This window comes from Anguilla rostrata, chromosome 10 (genome assembly GCF_018555375.3).
Source record: "Anguilla rostrata isolate EN2019 chromosome 10, ASM1855537v3, whole genome shotgun sequence".
Taxonomy (NCBI): Eukaryota; Metazoa; Chordata; class Actinopteri; order Anguilliformes; family Anguillidae; genus Anguilla; species Anguilla rostrata.
Genome location: NC_057942.1, coordinates 11,108,722 through 11,129,855, shown reverse-complemented (window position 1 = coordinate 11,129,855; position 21,134 = coordinate 11,108,722). Strand labels below are relative to the sequence as shown.

Sequence of the window (21,134 nt, the reverse complement as noted above, 5' to 3'; positions counted from 1 at the left end):
CTGATGGGAATTGAATTAACATCTGTAACAAAGAGAGACATTCTTCCACCAACATCATCAACGTTGTATGCTTCTAGAAAGCCGTTTTTGCAACTAGGATGTCTCTGTGTGTGTTTTCAGTCTATGAGTGAGAAGGTGCCGTAGAGGTTCTTTGAAGTCAGTAAGGAGCAGAGCGGGGATACTGCTCAATAAGTCAAAGCAAGTGCGGATTAATGAGAATTAATCAGAGGATTAGTCAACCTCTCAGGTGGCACAGAGCTGGTGGTTCACCTTACTTTGCAAGAGGTTCACCCCAACTGTTTGCATTAAACAACAAATGAATTTTTCAAAGCATACCAATAAGGTTCAAACTAAAAGATACAACTGAAGGCAGATTTTGGGAAAAACAGTGAAGTGTGCTGTCAAACAGCATTGCATGTATTTGCCTAGATGAAGCGATCTTGAGTTTAGCATATTCCTGTATTTGAATGTTTAGTCAAACAAGATTCCATTTCGATTAAACTAATACATATAAAATAGGTGAGCACATTTTCCATCACGTGCCTGTTATTGTCTCTGATAGTTCTTTAAATCTGTTGTGTTTGCATTTTGACACCTTTCCTGCAAAGACCTCGTATTTAATCATTTTGAATAGGGGCCTTTCATTTTGAGAAAATTTAAGACAGCTCTCGTTAAGAAGTCCCCCCCCCAGTTTAATTACCAGACAGCACCAGTTGGTTGAAAGAATATCCCCATCATAATTTATCACACAAACCTGGGAGAGATTCTCTTTCATGTACCTGCTTGTCAGACTTGCTAGGTGTATAGGGGGAAATAATTAACATTAAGAGTGACCATGGGAACTTAGCATAGAGTTTTTGTTTTTTTTGCATCCAAGTAGAGTATATGAATGTGTTTTCTGTCAAGTAAAGCAACTGTGTCTAAGTAGCTGTGTCTCCCTTGGTCAGCAGATAGATGTAATTTACCTCCAAAGCTGCAAGGAAGAAACATTAACTTTAAATATTTATCTTCAATGTAAAAAAAGTAGAGCTCATTTGGACATGTGGCTTGGCGAGCGTTCAAGTTCATATGGATTGTTATTGGATATGGAGAGATTATGCGTATCTAGCCGTCTTTATTCTGACTGGTTGCAGGGTTCAAAAAGTATACCATGCCAACAATCTCTTGAAGTACCCTATATGGCTTTGAGTCTATACTGCATTAAAACTTTCCTCAAAGCCTTTCCCATAACCCACTAAGGTAAATGAGTCAGTAGTGTAGGTTTCATTTTTATTTTAAATGGAAGGGCAATGGTGCAAAACATTTATGTACTCCAGGGTCACTAAAGAGGTTTATAAGATCTTGGTTTCACTGGACTTATTGTCACCCTCAGGCATGGGCAGAAAATAATATTTGCAAAGGCCCCATCCCCTGTCTGTGGGGCACACCCAGATAGCAAGTGACTCTGGGCCAGATCTGGCTGATTCTGACCCAAAGTCAGCACAGCCAGAGCAGAATCAGTCCAGGGTCGCTTGCTATCTGGGCAGTTTTTTTAAATAGGCCACTTGAAAATTCTTGAAAATTAGTTACAATGGATAAGAAATGGGTTTTTGTTATGATCCCCACAGTATAGCAATTTTGCTGATTATGCGTTTTCATTCATCTTGGTGTTCTACATTGGGGGATATTAACTGCACATTGCCCTCTGTAGCGTTTGAGAGTTCGAACACTTAAATGCAGTAACTGGTGGATTTTATATTAATGTCATTGGGCTGTTAGCTAATTGGTATGGCACTGTTGTGCAGTTTTTGGCTGTAGCAATACTTTAACCAGCTAAGCTAAATCTGTAAATGAATGGCATAGCCTATATATTGTATTCATACCCTGCTAGCCTTCTACAATGTGAGCCACGGCGGTGCCAAAACATACCTCTTTTCTGGGCTTTTTGGTGTTGTGTAGTATAGGTCATAATAAGCTATAGGCCTGGCTAGTTGGAGTGTTTGTTTCTGTGACCATCAGTTTAGCTTAATCTACATTACCAACCAAGAGAAAACAAGTTAGCATTTCCTCTTTGGAGCATGGAAATCCACAGATTGAGTCGTGCAGAGCCTTTTTATGGAGATGCAGTTGCTTACTGGAACAGGTTGCAGCAGTTCCGATTGCCCAGTGGTAATCGGTTGCCTGATTCAATAATTGAGCTTGAGGAGCTGTCCAAATTTAAGTAGGGAAGGGCGGTGCTGAAAAGCTGGCTGTTCCTGTTGGTGCTGTTCATGGTCCTGATGGTTCCTCCTGCATGGAAATGAGTTTTCTTTCTTTAGGATTTCTACTTATTTAGAAGTTTTGAAGAAGAGTACAGGACCTTGCAGAAAAAGGACTCCAAAGCAAATGAGACAGCTGGGACCTGAATGTCTTAAGTCTTACAAAAGGAAACACATTACAGTAGAAATACACAAAGGCTGATGTGGCGTGAAGTTTGTTTTTTTCCTGTGATTTCATTTCCTTTTGGTTTTCTACATATATTTAATGGGAGTGAATATTGTGACTATTTCTCTTGTTTAGCCGCTGAGGCAAGAATACAAAAAATCATGTCAAACTGTCCATTCATCCTTTCTGAAAGTGAAGCATTTAAATGAAGGACATAGATGCTCATTCTGCAACTTGCCTCATTTTTAGAAATATGATATTTTTGCATTCTATGTGGCAGTGGGTTAAATGTTATTTTCTTAAAGCTTGACTGTGTGCTAAGAAGCATTTGATTTTTTTCTTTGCCAACTGAAATATTTTGTGAAGTGCTGAAAGAAATCATGCACAAGAGAGCTCAGTTAACGAGTATCCCACTGTTCAGATAACATCTGTAAGCCCACGTCAGACCCAGTGATTCAAGGCTGACTCTACCCCATAATAATCAAAACAAAATAAACTAAAGAAAAATTAGCACAATAATCAGAAACATGTCATGGTACTTTTACATGGAAAAATGGTCAAAGATCCCCACTAATAGGTTCACCAATCTCAGGAAAGAAAATAATTTTGTTCCTGTCTTTTTGAGCAATAAATAATTTAGTTTAAAAATATCTTTACATTTGTATTAGGATAGAAGAATTTTCCTATTTTTTCCCCAGTACATTACATTTGTTTTGCAGACCAAAGGTAATTGGAAAAACTACAAAACACAGGTCCGATAAGGTACAATGCTCATAATGTAACAGTTTGTGAGAAGCATAACTTGATGGTTGTTTTAGTGAAAAAATGATGAGTTTAGTATGATCAATTCAGTAATGTGATGGCCTCAGAAATCAATGCCATGACAAATTTCATTTTTTCATCTTCACAAAACGCAGAAATCAGTCTCAAATAGAAAGCAAAGGCTTGCGAGAGAGGGGGACTCCAGTTTGATAAGTTCCCACACAATTAAATATTTTAGAAAGTCATTTTCAGCAAACTTAATGAGGTCAAAAGCATTTATATTATATCTTCTTAATACCAGAGGAATTAAATTATGCTTTGCAGCAGGGGGAAAGAAAACTTAATGAATTGTAATTTGACCAATTTAATGTAGATGTTTAATTTAACTTATTCTTTTGGACTTGTATAGATCTATGCAAAATGATATATTAATATTCAAGTTTCTTAACATAAAATACTTCACTATAACAAAAGACTGAAGATTATACAATGGCTAAGCATTACAATAAAAAAATCTAAAATAAGAAATCAAGAATCCACAAAATTTATCTGGTGTAGATCTTGAAATATTTCCCATGCTAAAAACTCTAGCACCTTGTAGTCCAAATGATCATTTTAATCTCCGTCCTTCAAATCAAAACTATTTTTATGCAATTTTATTCAAAACAATATACAAAGTGAAACATTCAGGGGACATTTGTAAACTGAATTTGGATCATGTTATGATTGAAATCTGGAATAGGTATCATGAAAAGCACCAGTGGTGCCTTTGGTAACACAAATATTGTATTTTATTGTATGGGGGAGATCAAAATCAAAGTGATTATTATTCAGGTGTGTCTCATCATTTGAAACCACTCATTTCAAGTGTTGGACAGCTGATATTTGGTACCCAACTTAATTTCCCAAGGATCAATTAAGCAGCAAGAGACAATCCCCCCTAATATTAAGTCTAGTTTTCTGTGGCTATGTAGACACTAGGGATATCTAGAGTGGCACAAGTGGACATTTCAGAAATCAGGCACACGCGTCCAGAAGACTCCTTACATTAGTTGAAGTTGAGCTAACTTATTTCAAACTCAACATTTGAGAGTCCTGATGTAGTGACAGGTTTGATAACATCAATGGGCCCATCTCCTGCATACTATAATTTATTATGTGAAAGAAACAAATCACCATGAATATGTAAGCTTTGACAATTATACTGTACATTTACTGTATATCCATGTGACTTTTGCACATGTGTTCTCAACATAGCTCCTCTCCAGTACACATCCCAGGTCGGTAGCCACATGGAAACATCCACATTTTTGCTGTGTGGGTGCTTTTAGGTTGAGCACACTTCATTCAACTGGAATGGCAAAATAATTAGAATTCAGAATTCAGTTTTACATTATGAGTATCGTAACTGTCCTTCACTCAAGATAATTCAACATAAAACTTATAAAAGAGACCTTCATCTGCAAAGAATTAACATGTGGGCATCCTTGGACATTAGCATTTTGGTTGTACCACGGACAAAGTAGTCAGTCCCACACCTCAGATAAATAAGTGTGTTATACCCTGATCCAGCCAAAAATTGTTTTATTCAGATGAAAAAACAGAACAGCCTTGAATTCCCATTAAGTGGATAATGTTTTAGAACAGAAATGAGTGATGACAAAAGCTCTGGATGGAGTACGCTCCTCATTAAATTGTTGTGGTACAGGGTAAAATTGCATGTCCCTTATTTCTTATCAGAAGAACACTGTAATCATGCCAAAAGGTACAATAATGGAAACTGGCAGTGTCCTTGCGGTCTTCAGAATTTACTGAAAACCTTTTTTTACTGAATTATTAAATTTAGAGAATGCCAAGTGACAACTTTAAGCATTTTTAAAAAGGTTTAATTAGTTGCATGAATATGATCAGTGTGAAATTCAACATGGAAAAGTGGATATTTGGTGAGGCTTCATTTTTAATTAACTGAAGGCAATTGCAGAAATCAATCAAGTGAGTTGGGTTGAAAAGGTTGAAGATAGTGGCCTATGGACACTGGACAGCGAGCTTATCTAAAAAAGGAGCACCGTGGGGTTTTGTGCAAGATATTTTAGATGATTATGAGGGATTGCCTCCCTCACCAACCCCGGGAGGTAGGTTGGTAATGATCTCCCACATTGAGCAGTTCACATTTTCAGCAAAGCAGTCCCCATTGCTGTTTTCATGAAATCATATTTGTATAATGTAATGTACATTTACTATGGTTGAAATTTCTGCATTATGGAAATATAATATGAAACCTACAGAACTGATAGCACATGCAAGGTTAATACAAACACAGAGGTAGGGTTTGCCACCAGATAAAGCTTTATATGCCCTGGATTCCATCAGTTTGTGTCTTTAATTCTGAATTACAATTGTGTTTAGATGTTTTAAAATGGTTTACTGCATCTGGGTACTAAATCATTCCCTTAATGTCTGATTCATCATACACCTTCCCTGCCCTCTTACTTTTTTTTTTGTTTTTTTTTTTACTATCACTACAAATACAAAATTTTATTGGCATATTAGGATAAATAAAAGTAAATAACTGCCATTGCACTTTGACCATGAAAAAGGTCTGTTTTATAAAGTGCTGCATTCATTAGCTCCTGAATTTGTCCTTGGACCTAAAAATCTCAGTTGTGAGCTTCCTTTTTCAATTATTGTGTCTTGTTTCAGTCAAAAAATGTTCCACACATTCAGATTGAGAAGCAATGGTTGAAAATTTGAGATTCGATAGTGAAGGTTAAGGTCTTCAAAGTCAAAACAGAATTGATGTAAATAACCATCACGGTGTTGCCAAGGACATGGTCTTCATTTCCATGTACAATTGAGCTACTTGTCCTCCATTGAGGGCTTAAACTTTTGGGGTAATTCTTAATTTCAGGAAATGTGTGACCCTGCCACAATGGAAATGAGTGCACGGTCCCCTGACTGAATCTAGTTATCAAAATTGAATCATCACAGGACTGATCTGTTGTTCCTTTTTACTAATGGGATTTTGATGGTATCTTTAGCAGCACTCAATCTCCAGGCCTACTATATCCAATTAGTACAGCTGGTGAAATGCTTTGAACATCTGCAATGAATTATTAACACACCTTCTATTTCATCCAAGAACTTGGAAAAGCGAATTTCCATATCTATTTATTCATAAATAAATAACATACAATATTTTCTTAAACTTTACTTTATTTCCACTTTAGAATGATAGGTCTATTGGTGTATGCTGTGGCCTGCATTGTCTAGAGCTGTTAAATATCATTTTTAGACTTCATTTGGGACTATTTTTCTACTGATGATGAACAATTATATGGACTGCGAGATGGTTTATGCTCTGTTTTATGGTTCAACCTATGTGTAGTAGCTAGAGGATCAATCCAGAGCCAGTTATTCCTCAGCCAGCTATTGAAACCCACAATAAATTATGAGACACACAAAATCCAACATAGCATGTAAGTGCTGATAGCTCATTAAGCTCCTCTGTTTGTTTCACAGCCCACTCTTCACTTCCTCAGCACTGAGCCACTGAGATCATGGAGCAGAAGGAGCAAAAGGGATGTATTTTTCAGATCCCAATAAAAAAAATTATGGTTAGCATCTAAGAAATTTCCAACCTGACCTCTGTCTATAAGTGTGATACTGTATATGTCAGGTCATTAAACAGAGCCGGGACACTCCCGCCTCCAAAAAAGGGAAAGCTGGCAGGAACCATGGACAACCACAACACCTGGTGCCTCATAGGATGGCTAATTCCTGAAAAATGAACTTAGAGCATTTTTCCTCTGACTCAACAACAAACAACAACATTGCAATTAGTTGAGGCAAGATAGTCAAATTATGTTGAGCTGGTATCAAAGAAACAAAATAAAGGCTTTTCTCTCTTGGTGTATAGGCTATAGTAATGTCTCAATAAATAAAATATATATATTGAAGCAATAAGTGTTATTAAGTCAATTGTGGTGCAAAAATCAGTTTGGCTATGAAGCTAAAAAAGTATATATTTATTTTTTTTTAAATGCCAGTTGAGCCTCAGTGCTTGCACATGATATCTTCAGATGACAAGATAAAAGTAATCTTGCAATAGTGACTTCATATTTTTTGTCCAGGAGCATCCAAATATCAATAGATCCACTTCACTTTGAGCTATACTAGTGGTGATACAACTCCATCGCAAATAGAGACACAGTGATCCCACCACAATAACACTGTAGAATTAGTTTAACTATATCAAAAACTACAACATACATCACCTGTCACAGGTTTCAGGCAAGGTTTCACAGGTTTATAACAAGTAGGTAATGTTATGTATCAAATAAGTACAATGGTATGTTAAAAATTAGGTTCGGTCAAGACCACTGTCAAAGTAGGAATCTTTATTGACAATCTGAAAAAGGCAAAACAGTTATGTTTGGGGGTATGGCTCTGTTTCAGAAGCCCTCCCACCCATCCACACAAGCATGCATGGATAAGGCAGAGAGTTCAGCAGCAAAAACCCCGTAGTGGGGTACACATGGAAGAGAGAAAGCAGCCACAAGGATTATGATTATATTTATTTACACAGAGTAGGCTGGCTGCATGTCTTTGGACATAGCTCAGGAGGTAAAAGCGGTTGTCTGGCAGTCGGAGGGTTGCCGGTTTGATCCCCGCCCTGGGCATGTCGAAGTGTCCCTGAGCAAGACACCTAACCCCTAACTGCTCTGGTGAATGAGAGGCATCAATTGTAAAGCGCTTTGGATAAAAGCACTATATAAATGCAGTCCATTTACCATTTACCATTGGACATGGGAGGAAATCGGAGTCCCCAAAGGGGGAACAAAGTAGTGAACTGAGTGAAGGGATGCTGGATGTGTTGTATCGCCTCCTTATCTCTAATTATAAAAAGAGAAAATACATGAGCTGACTTCTAGAGCCACAGAGGAAAATGTCAGATGACAAATAAAAAAAATGCTAAATATACCAGAATAACAGTACTGTATTTACCTAAGGGACTTAGCAAATTCTCCCACAAAAACCACATACTTGTGTAACATTACCGCTGCACAGTATACCAAATTACTGTTGTAGAAATATCTTTATTCATAAGGGTTTAACTGCATTCATATTTGCTATTATTCATACAGCTGAAGAGGCTTATGTGACTAAACCTATTACAGAGAACTCATGTTCATTAAGGTAGAGTAGCTATATCAAACCAACCAACCCACTTCAGTTTTTAATGGCAAAGAAAAAAAAAATCAGCTATTTGGCATCATATTACAAAAGAAATTAATCTGCAGCCAGCAACACAGAAAAAGAAAAAAACCCATTTGCTCAACAGCTCTGCATAAGTGCTCTGTCTGCATTCCTGCTGGGTGATAAGACCCAGTCAAAGATAACAAGATTAAGGTAAATAAAATGAACACATTTAAAAGTCTCAAGATAATGCAAAGTACTTTAATTGAAAGAATGGAAAATAAGAATAATGTCGAGAACCCTTATAGCTAATTTAGTTAACTTGGAGTGTGGTGGGGGTATAAGGTATTTTATAACTTCCACTAACACTACATTAGTCATTGGAAAAAATAAAAATAAAAAAATAAAAACTTCAAGTATTGAACAACTGTTTTTACAACTTTTCTGAGGACAAGTTGTGGTGCACCTTTGACTAATCGCAATCAGATTATATCAGGCAAATAGTTGACAGCTTTTCCATTTGACCTTCTCTCATCCAGGTAGGTGGAGTTTGGCTGAGTCATCCTTTGATCTCTGAGCCGAGTTCCAGGAGGAGGGTGAAAGCGTATTACTGCACTAACCCCTCCTTCTCCGATGGCGCATTGCAGCCCTCTTCTCTGCGTTCTCAGGGGAACGTGTGCTCTCCCATCCTCGTGAGAGAGACAGTCACCTTATTAGTTCCACCACACACACGAACACACGCACAGCCGGCCTCCTGCGCTTCTTTGAAGCCACGGCAGCCTCCAAGCCAGAGAACATCTATACCTCTTCTCCACACCCTCAGAGTCCCGCAGGGCCCAGAACTACCTGTCCCTGCACCCTTCTGATAAAAATTACAGCCAGTGCAGAGGGAAGATTAAGTCTCTTTTCAACTAGGCAAGCGTTTTTGTCTTTTTCCGCTAGAGGTAATTTTCCTCCTTCAGATTTGTAAACTAATCTCTGCAGCTGGCTTATTAATTCTAAATGTCGTTAAACTTTAATTAACCCTTCTGCCCCCAGGTCAATTAAATGTTGTGTCAACAGGATACACATCATTTTGTTATCTTAAGTCTCTCCTTTGAGGTGTTCTAATAAATTTCCTGACTGAATTTGCTTGTTCATCACTGGAAGATGAAGCTGGAAAGGTGTGTAGCTGATGGAAATGATTTGATGAGATTTTCAGGGAATGTGGTCGAATGAATTTACTTTGACACTGAAATCAAACCTAAACAAAACTTAGGTTTAATGCTTCATTATTTCATTGTAAACTTTTACCCCAGAGGCTGTCTCTAGTCTTGTGGTAAACGGGCCACCTGGATGTGTGCATGCTGAGCAGAATTTGCATCGGGAAGGGCAGTCTACTCGCAATGAAATCAGAATTGTACTGAGATTTGTGTTATGGAAATTGACATACAGTAAGGGAGATTCAAGGTTAACAGAACCATTTCTTCTCTTATGCAAGTTATGAATTCACTGAAAGGCCACAGACAAATCTAGGCAGAGACATCGATCTGTTTACCCTGTGTCTGATATCTTCCCAAAAAATGGCTTGCTGAAGGGTAGAGGAAACAGCCACAGTCTTCAATAAAAGAAAGAAACTGGAGACAGCTGAATATTTTGCACCCGAGTGCTTACCCTTATCTTACTGTCTTGGTATTTTTCCTTTGTATATTTCTTTTTTCTAATTCATTCTCATAAATCCACACTCTAAAACACTTGCGTTGACACTTAGTCTATCCTGTTGCTCTGGTTACTTTGGTCCTACATTTCTATACATTGCAAGCTACACTATTTGTAATATCATTGGCCAAGTTGTGGCTAAGTGTACATTCTGTCCTCTTTTCTTTGGAACTCTATATTACTGTATAATATGATGGCCTTGCATTTTTACACTGAAGGTGACTAGTTAAACATAAATTCTTTCCTTGAAGTCAGGCGCCCTTGGTTTTAAAATGACCAGCTTTCTGTCATAAGACCTCAGCAGTAGTGGTCGATCAGGCTTTCTGTGTTCCTATACCACTGGTTTTCACTAAAAGGAAAAGCAAGGCCAGAATAATTGCTCTCATATATTTTTATTCCTGTGAGGTAGCCTTTTGAAAGTGAACTAGTCTGTTTCTAATACACCAACGGATTCTGTTCTTGGAAATGCCCCTTTTTAAAACTTCAAACCATTTATTGCAATGTTTGTCTGAAGTAAAAACATTGTTATTTGGACATTAGAAAGTGACTGTGCATCCTGGTCCTTCAAAACAAATGTCAAAACCATCTGTATAAAATGACAAATAGACCCTAAAAAGTGGTCATAGGTTTGAGTCCTTTAGAGATTCTGTCTGGCAGGATTCAATCAGCTGTGAGGCAAAAAAATAAAAAAATAATTCCTCAATGTGGCAGATAACAGAGCAATAAGTCCTGAAGCAACAACTGTGATAACTCTTGCTAACCTGAGCCCTCGAATCATTTCTGGAACTTGTGTCAAGGAGTTCTCAGATAAAAAAAATTGCCATTGGCAAACATTTTATTTTAAGCCAACTTTAAAGGAAGGCTTTTCTTTTTCTGCCCCGTGTCTGGAAGGTACTTCCAGTCTAGATAAATGCTGCTATATTTGCAGCTGTATCCCGTCACTGACTCATCAATTAATGAGCGTCTTCGGACGCATGTGGTACCAGCTACCTCTTAATTTCACTCCGCAGTCCACAGCTGAGCTGTTTCAACAAATCAATTTCAACCACAGTTAGCACTGGTACGTTAAAGATTCAATTCCATCACTGAAACAGGGACTAGTTTGACTAGTTAGTTACAGTACTCATTCTTCTTTCTCCTGTTTGATTAGAACTCAGCAGTGAAATTTTGTCTGAGAAATACACCTACTCTCTTCTTACAGTGCTTGTCAATACAGTGTAATTCCATCTCTGGTTATTGCCTAGGCACTGTCAAAATGGAAGGTCGCATTTTGCTGAAAGTAAATGAGTGTTCCAGACTGCTCTCCTCATGACCTACATTTAAGCCTTTGTTATCGTTTCCATAACGGACCGAATTCTGTTAAATTGCAAAATTGGAGTAGAAACCCATCTCTTATAGTTTATATAATCTCTAGCTGTGTCAGCTCCTCCTTTGTCCTCTGACCTTGTTATAAGAAATTTAGACTTTGAGATTCTGTCCGTGACTGTCTCTGTGCTTTTGAAGCTATTTTTATTCAAATGCTGTGTCTGTATCCCATTTCAGAATATTACAATGCATTTGTGTAGTGTAGATGTCAAGAACTGAATCAATGTGGAGAAAATTCTGGAGGAAGCAGAATGTTCTTTTAGAAGGGACTGGTGCCTAATAATATATTTACATAATATATTTGTTGGTTAGGTTACTTTTGCAATTATACATTTTTTATAATATCTGAAGATATGCTAATTTCTCTATTTTTTTAAGGAGTGTTTCATAATGAAATTATTATTCATTCCACCAGCACACCTCCTAAAATGTATGCAAGAAAAGTCTACCATTTGGAAATCGTTTTAATTCTCATCTCACTTTGTTTCAATGAGAATGAGTGGGCACATACATGAACACGCAAACAATACATTTCTGTGTAAGGGAATGTGTTTCTTTTGGTCACAAAACTCATATAATATCATATAACAGCAATCGCTAAGGAACACAACATACAACTGCTATTGCGGTGGCATAATGCCCTGAGCTAGTAACTGACAAATTGCACATTTAAAAACCTATAAATAAAAATCATGCCGATTAATGGCGAACAGTTAGTCTGCAAGGCTTTGTCTTCTCTGTAGATGACGGCATATACAGTATGCGGTAACCCTGTACTGGTAACAAATGTGGATTATGAGCAACACAATTTCCTGAAGTTTCCTATTCCACTTTGACAATAATTTGCTCTCTCAGAGTGAAAATGGTCACATATTGCTTGTAAAACAAGCCCCTCAAGTCTTTTGCCTTGTGGTGGGTACTTTACAGGATTGCTCACCCTCTTTTTTTAATTAGTGACCAGTCATGCGTTCAGGAGATGTACCTCCTATTTCTTTCCATTCACGTTTGTTGAAGAGTAAAATGACCTTTTTTTCTGCAGAAGCCTTGCCAGGGACAGGAAACATTACTTTCCTAAGCTGTTTTTGTAAGTCCTGTTTGAGCTTCTTTTTTTTTGCTGTTACATTTCCTGTTATGCAGTTGGAATAATGAATGGGTGCACTGCTATGGCAGTGAGCGTGTGAGAGTTTTATGACACTCAAATAACTATGAACTTGCTGTCCAAAATCTAAAAGATGCAGGATCCTACAAATTGCTCTCACATACAGGTGGATCCTACCAATACGAAAGCAAATAGTTTGTCTGTAGTCAGTAGCTGTAAGGCAGGTTGGTCATAGACTCCCTGAAGGGTACCTGACTTATTTCTTTGTGTAGCCTATATTTTCTCTTTTTTGTGTAATGCAATGATGGAAGACATGAACAATGCTATCAGAGTAATGAACCTGCCAGGACCTGAAGTGAGGATGTTCTGCTGCATTAAAAGCCCTTGCTGTTGAAAGCACAAGCAAGACCTGACAGAGGGTTCAATAAATATGTAAGTTAATGGAAACTCTTATGGCGCTTTTCCAATACCTTGCTGTACCGTGCCGGAATCCGTGCTGCCGGACCTTGCGGTGGTACGACGCCATCGATGCAGTTATCTGCCACAGACCAGCCAACTGCGGGAGAAGTGGGACGCTGGACTCGGTGTCGGCGGTTGTTGGAGGCGAGGATGTCGAGGAGGAGCAGGGTAAGTTCTCTATACATGATATGATACAATAGACGTTGCTAGATAGCTAGTAGCTGCTAGCAACTACTAGCTAGTTACTATCGTGACTATTTGTTGTAGCTGCTAGCTAGCTAGTAGTTGCTAGCAGCACCCGACATTGTTTGGCTACATTCTAGCTGCTAGCTGGAAGCTCGTCTTCGTCTAGCTAGCTACCATCTTAACGTTATTTGTTGTACGCAAAGCACACGTGCTTAACGGGATCTTTTAATAGTTGGTGTTGTTGATGTAATTTGCTTTTCAGAGCATACACAGACGAGTTTTCTGGATGAAGCTACTCAGAGTACCTCCTCCAGGTCCAGCACTCCTATGCTGGAGGCTCCGGCACCATAAATCACCCCCAAACGCCCAGGTAGAAAATTTGTAACGTTGTTGGGGAAACCGGTGTGGAGTTTTGTGATTCATTCACGCACTGCTCCGGATTCATATATACATATACATTGTTGATATTTTACATTCTTTGCCCTACTCCGGACTCATATTTAGATATAAATATACAAAATATCAACAAGTGTATATGTATATTATTTGCACTACTCTGGACTCATATATACATTTGTTGATCTTTTATACTTTCTGATTCTGATAAGTGGATAAACCTCAACTGAGTTCTGATTTTCTGTGGGCATGAGTGTGGACTTGAGTGTTTTGTTGTACTGGTCCATGTATTAATTGTTAACTTAAATGTACTTTTTATTTTAGGCAAAAGGAAAAGGGACCAGGCATCTGAACACCTGGCCTTCCTGAAGGGGAGGGAGCGGGTCCACATGGAGCAGGCTGAAAAGGACCATCAGCAGTGGGAAAGACATTTTCAGCTGCCTTGGAGGACACGGTCCATGCCAGGGTGGAAGAATCAGCCACCAGGGAGAGGGAGGCTGCCATCTGGGAGAGGGAAGTGACCTTGCGTGGGACTTCTGGAATTATGTACAAACACATGCATAACCCCTGACCAAGCACACAAGACATAGCGACAGAAGGCCAGTAAACTAAGTATTTTTAAGAGAAACAAAGACAGATTAATACATTTCTTGACACTTTGTTCCATGCTTCTATGTCACACACAATGTCGATTTTTAATTGAACAGTACAATCTCATCATGCCCTTTTTCAGAAAATGATGGGAAAAAGGATGCTCCATGGGACTTGATTCTCTGTCATATAGTAAACCCGTGAAAATGCTCATTCAGCTGAACACCTTATCAAGCTCATTTTAATCACTGATGCTAATTTTAACATTACTAAAATTAGACATATGTATCGGCACTATTGCTGAAGAATGCAGTGTGGGACAGTCAAAGGTATTTTTATTAGATCTGGATTAGCACTGGTTTTTGGTTATTGTTTATTTCTCTCTCCAGAACCTAGGTTGGCTGCCTCTACTTTAAAGGTTCAAAAACAATAAAGATCTGAGGAGGTCTATTAATTTCCAATAACTGAGTCAGACACAATATGGTTGAAATAAGGAAGGAGGCTTTGTTATGTAAGGGCATTTTGTGAGGGCATTGGACTTTTCAATTTAGCCTGAAAGTAATGGATTGCTTTATTTTAGCCACGGGTATATTGAGTCATTTATAAAATCATGTGGGGTACCGTTGTGCCGGAGAGCTAAGATGTGTGTTTTGTTTCATTTGTTTCAAGCCAATAATATCCAATTTCAGTAATCATTAAAAAGGCAAAAAAACATAACAATTAAAGACATAATGTGTCACCGTGTGTGTTATAGTCTACATGCGCGGTAGAGGACTTATTAAGACCAAAAACGTTACCCAAAAAGGCTCATTGTGTTCCCTGACCCGTGAAGCACTGAAACGTTTCATTAGAACAGAAATGGTTCCTTGGTTTTCAGAAATGGAAAAGCTTGCTGAGAGTGACACCCAGCCAGAAAACTGAGTATATAGTTTAGCTCCAGTGACAGGAATAATTTTTAGATGTCTCAAAGATGAAGTGAGGCTTCTTACAGGAAGTTTATTTTCCTGTTTTGTAAGTAAATTCTGCCGTAGCTTACGAAATGTCATGATGTTGTTTTTTTTATTTAATGTACTGCTTCCCATTACAAATTACTCAAGATCTGACGCATAACCACTTTCCGTAGAACTTATTCCTGCATTCATCATTGCAGTGTTGGTTACATTTCTGTCCTTGGGCTTGGAAGGATGAATGAACAAATATGAGCTCTTTAAAAACACTCTTACTAGGGATTTCAAAAATCTTTTTGTGCTGAAGATTGCTCCCATCAATCAGTGACTGGTGTTGAGAAGTTTTGCCAGAGTGGAATATCTGTTGCAGTCAAATGAATAAAAAGTAGTGATCTCAACAATGCCATACAAATGTGGTGCAGTTTGGATCGTTAAAATCAATAAACAGCTGAAGTTGATGTGTTACCAACACCTTGCTTCAAAAGAGAGGAAGACTGAATTTACACATGGTTCATTGAAGTCAAATCCAATACACACATCCCGTTATCACTATTTTATCATATATAACCAACAAGGATGAGCCTAGGGACAGAGTGAAAATTACAAATCTATCAATTAATAACTAACCAGAGGAAAAAGCTCAGCTCAGTGTGTCTTCCAGCATGTCATTTCTCACCCACAGATGAGTTTGAGTTTGTCTTTAAGACTCCAGCATCTCTCAGTTATTGCTCATTGGCTCAGCATAGCCATCCTCAAGTGTGAAAAGACGTATCTTATTCTCTGCTGATCGCTGTGCCGCCATTGGTCCACGCTCCCGGCCCACGCTCCCTGCCCTTCCAGGTGCAGGCAGCCACACAAAGAGGTGTGTTTGCCGGACCCCAGTTGAAAGGTGGTTTCTTTCTTGAAAGACAGAAGAACCCTTTTCAGTCACCAGTCTTGTGGAATTTACAGTTTTCCTCCTCTCAGATGGGGGAGGAGCCAGTGTGGATGACTTGCTCTATGGTCCTTTACTATATTTCCTAGGCATCCTTAACAAAAAGCATTGACTAAAGATGTACATTTTGAACCTTTAGAGTGTGTCTGAAGCCCAAACATGCAAAGGGAGATTATTCCATAAAATAGAAGCTCTGTAAGAGAAGGCTCTGCCTCCCAGTGTAATTTTAGATATACTTGGAATTTTCAAGTACCCAGCATCTTGTGAGCAAAGCAATCTTTGGGCAGCTCTAGCAGGGCAAAAAATTTGACAAACTGACTTGGAGGGGTGGCCTCCTATGGCAGTGCCACATTGAAAGTCACTGAGCTCTTCAGTGTGACCCATGCTACTGCCAGTGTTTGTCAATGGAATTTGCATGGCTGTATGCTTGATTTTATGCACCTGTTAGCAATGGGTGTGGCTGAATCCACTAATTACAAGGGGTGTCCACATACTTTTGGAAATGTTGCGTATGTCTCACTATGTAGCATATTTATAACACTTGATATTAGGCTGGTCATCTTTTGATATTCATTCCACAAATGATATTACTCTGATCAGCCTCTGTCACACATCCCTCAAAGAGTCATTTGATTCATCCCCACTGTCAAGAAATGACTGATGGGTGCTCTAATTAAGGCAATTATTCACCTGAGTCAGAGTATTGCCCTCTCTCACCCGCTCTTTCAAGTGACTTCCTCTCCAGCATAATTTTGAAAAGTCCACACACACACGTTTAAAATTTACATTATTCAAACCAATTAGTCAAATGCATTTGAATGGAAGCCATTTCCCCCCACCATCGTAATAGCAATACTGGCATATACATGTACAGGGATTCACATGCTCAGTCTGAAATGACCTGAAAGTCCATGATCAAGTTTACACATTCTAAACTACATACTGCAAGTCCTTTGTTTTTTCCACAGTAAAGCAGTAAAGTCATGCCCCTTAGATGGATACATATTTAATCCGTGTCCTGGGATAACAAAAAGGGGGAAGAAAAAAAAAGAGGGAAGAGTTCCACTCTTGTGCTTCTATTCCAGCCAAGTATGATCCTCTGACAGCAAAAACACAAATGTTTTTTTTCTGTTCCAAGGGAAAAAATACTCTCCTTGACATTTTTCATATTTATAATAGAACACAACATGTATCTCTGCTTTCAAATATATCCTTAAAGTAATTTTAAAACAAGCAGAGGAATGTTTGTTTTTTTTTTCCCCTACTTGTTTTGTAAAGATTTCAGTAAAATTGTATATAGCACTTGAGAAATGGTAAGCAGAACATGGCCCATTACGCTGACAGAGACACTTTGTCTCCGTGACCTTGAGTGAGCTAAACAATATTCACAGAGTTCATGCTCCTAAATGCCATGATAGCTCCCCCATTTACCATACAGAAAGGAGATGGCCAAAAGTAAAAGAAAACAAAAGTACAAGTCTATCCATTGTTATATGGCATTGGGTATAACAACAAATTTAGTGCATTATTCCATAGTTCAGTTGACTGAAGGAAGTATCAGTATAAATCAGATTTAAAAAATGAAAAGTAAAGAAAAATGTCTAGCAACAGAACAGAAAATCTTCCAACCATTCTCACCATTGAGTGTAAACATATAAATAGAAGAGTAATGTTACAAAACACATTGTGCCTCTTAATTCTCATTGAATTCTATGTGTCTTTAAAGGTGGGTTTAGCTTAAATTTTTTCAATATAGGTTTTGCCTCCAAACATACTCTAATTGTGTATGTTCAGTTAGTCACAATTCTCAGCCAGTTTTTCCCTGGTAGTATCACTATGTGCATACAATGACTCAACTACTACATTTTTAATACAGGTATTATTATTATTATTATTGTGTTTATATACCTTCATCTGTCCTGGGGAACTCACTGATGTTTCTGATACGCAGTCAGGTTTTAAATGAACCAGGTCCCATATGACATTTACATTCTGTAGATTACCATTAGTAATAGAAGAGCAGGAATATGCAGGCCAAAACGTATTCTTGTGACTGTGTGTAATCTGAATTTTACCTCAAACTCATACGACTTTGAAAGTTAGAACATGAGCAAGTTAGCTAACATTAGTTCACCTAGCATTAAAATGTATCTGCTTTAGGCTGTTATTTTATTCACTGACCTGGGGTCAAAAACATTAGTAATCAAGACCATTGTTGGGATGACAGAGAAGTTAAATGTACCATTATACTGTTTCACATTTTCAAGTATACAATATAACCTTACCACATCCTTAAAACTCACTTAATCAAGAAACACCATTCAAGTGATAATTCATACATATAGCATCCGGGGTTGATTCAGGAAAACACATTAAAACAGCAGAAAGATATAAAGCAGATATTTAAAGGTTTTGTGCCTGTAAACAGGTACCTCTCTACTTTTACTTAATTCCTATGTGTGTTGTGTTCAAAACAAATGTTTATAACTTTATAAGTGAGGCATAGGTGGATTGGGAGGGGGTGGATGAGTCCTGCTTAGGGTCGCCCAAGGCTAGAGCCAGCACTGGACATGCATATGCATAGATGCTCTGAGGCTCAGTCAAAATAACTTTGCTCACAATGAAAAACACTCACAGGTTTTATTGCTGGGGTGTTTATTTGAATGTTCTGCTGTGCCAATGCACTGCTGTCTTTTGAGCCATTGTCACTGTGCAATGAATAAACGTCTCCCTCTCTGCGACTCACAATTTCATCCACGGCACGGCCAGCTCCAGTGCCTCCGGCTGGCCTTGGCTGTGAGCTCGCAACAACTGCCTCCAAATGAATGGTCTCATTCAACCCATAACTCCAGGAAAGAACATTGCCAAAGTTGCAGCAGTCATGGGTAAGCGGAATGTCCTTGCAAGAACTCTCATTTTACCCGCCATTTTGTGTCTGTGTTGTGGCTTTGTGCAAGGTTTTAGACCCCATATGCTTCCATTTCCACCATGTCTGTATGCATTAGCTATCTTCCATCCAACCATGTTATGACACAGGTTTTCAGCAACAGACCAAGCCAAGGAGGTTTCTGCTCATCTTATTCACACTATGTGTGAGCAGGGTGTATGTTAAAAGCATAACATCGTAGCATGTGGAGTCATTACAATAAATACAAATCTTATCAAGCAGACAAAAGTAATCAATAAATTGTACTGTATACTGTGGGTGGTCTTTATTTTCAATGAAGTGTCACATTTGTTCTGTCCTATCATTATGGCTGGCAGAATAATGGTGTTTCTGACCATTCATTGATGTTTTTCTATTTGTGAGAAGATTGTAATTTTTGCTAAATAAAATCACTTGAAACTTGCTAGTCACACTACAGACACTATGGTCATTATAGTAAATGAAAAACTGTCTTTCTGGCTTTAAGAACTATTTGGATAATTATAGACTTTGCGAAAAGGACATTTCACCAAAAGTAAAATAACAGAAAATGTATGTGTATGTGCGTGCACTTTTGTAATATATACATGTATATATGCTCAGTCAAGCTTGTTCAGTTAAATTATTTTCATCCACCAGTGAGGAATACATTAAATGTTTAATGCCTTTCCATCAGCGCCATGCTGTTTTACTTTATTGTATTTTAAATATGGAATCAAAATGATAATTAGCTTTTAGTGTTTACATTTTAGCTTGGCTTTTTACCATGCAACACATCTGCAGATTAATGAGTAAATAATTACTAGTTTTTTTGGCACTGCTATTGTCACAGGGAAATTCCTGAACACTGGTGGCTATCTTGCTACCTCACCTGAAGTGGCCAGTCTCTGTGTGGAACTAATAAGGTCCCCTGCATCATATTACACAGAGCCAGATGTACTAAGCCTTTTGCAACTAGTTTCAGATGCAGATATGACATGTTATGTAATAAAAGTTAGTTGGTTTTGGTATATGTTGTACCCAACATTGCGAGGTTTGCGTCTATGAAGGTTGTAATTGATGACACGCACTCCATTACTGTGGCTGACAACAACTGCAACTTCTTTGACAATTGCCAACGCGGCTGGAATATCACAGTCCACATTTTGTTGTGCACTTTCCGTAGCACTGCATACTCACTTATGGAGCATGAGGCAGACGCATCAAATTCCCTACATCTACTGAAGATATTCTACTTTCTTCAACTGTTTTTGAACTTCTAAGCTCTGCTTCATCCACAAAATGCGAGTAGTAGGCAGTATCCCACTCGCTGATTGCGTAATTAGCTCTAGTCTCAGTATGTACATCTGACTCACAAAGCATAACAGACCATTTGCACAAAGAGATTATGTGTAGCATGTAAGGTTTTCAAAGACCCATCAAATCTCATCTTGTGCTTGAACAAATGAGACAGGCTTGTTTGACGCGCAGTCTGGAACCTAGAATGGATTTATCCCATGGTACAGCCAGTGATTTTATGATATTTTAGTGGATGAAAAGATTCTGAGGAAAAGTAAAGTCAAAGCCTGTTAGTGGGTTGGAAATGACAATATATAGTAGAGCCTTCTTGAAAGTCAAATAAGTTGGTCTAATTTCATATAGCTCTGAGCCCAAAGATGCTTACAGTGCAATGTGAAGCTAAGAGTGCTTCTTTCTCTGAACAGTTTGCTGAAATTGCAATTGTACAGGTATAAAGCTATTTATACAATATAGAACATGTATACAATATTCAACTTTATCACTTGGCATTCTTTGTCTACAAAATATTCTGGTCAGTTAGTATTTTGCATATCCATCTTTCTCGGTGTTGACCATTAGCCATGCAATTTTCCCCACAGACTAAACTCTTAAGCTGCTATATTTTTGTTGTTCCCTCCCCCTTGAGATGCCTGGTGATCGTGGTTTATAATTGCGATAATGTTGCATGCCCTTCAGGACAACAGTGGGGAGTCGAACTCTTATTGTGAGTTTTTTTTTCCCCCCCCCCATCAGCAACACACGATGGCATTAGGTCCTCCAGGTGATTGTGTGTCCCGGAGAGGACGTGACATGAGGTAATGGCACAAGATTCACAGAGTCTCGCAGGGTAAAGCAGAGCAAGCCCATCTGACAGGCTGATTGCCTACCGGGTGG

At 38.4% G+C, this 21,134-nt stretch overlaps 1 pseudogene; it reads left to right on the top strand.

Annotated features, from left to right (window-relative positions):
- The first annotated feature begins 12,975 nt into the window (after positions 1-12,975).
- The window catches only part of LOC135233715 (matrix metalloproteinase-17-like), a 65,128-nt pseudogene continuing 56,969 nt past the window's right edge, over positions 12,976-21,134 (top strand).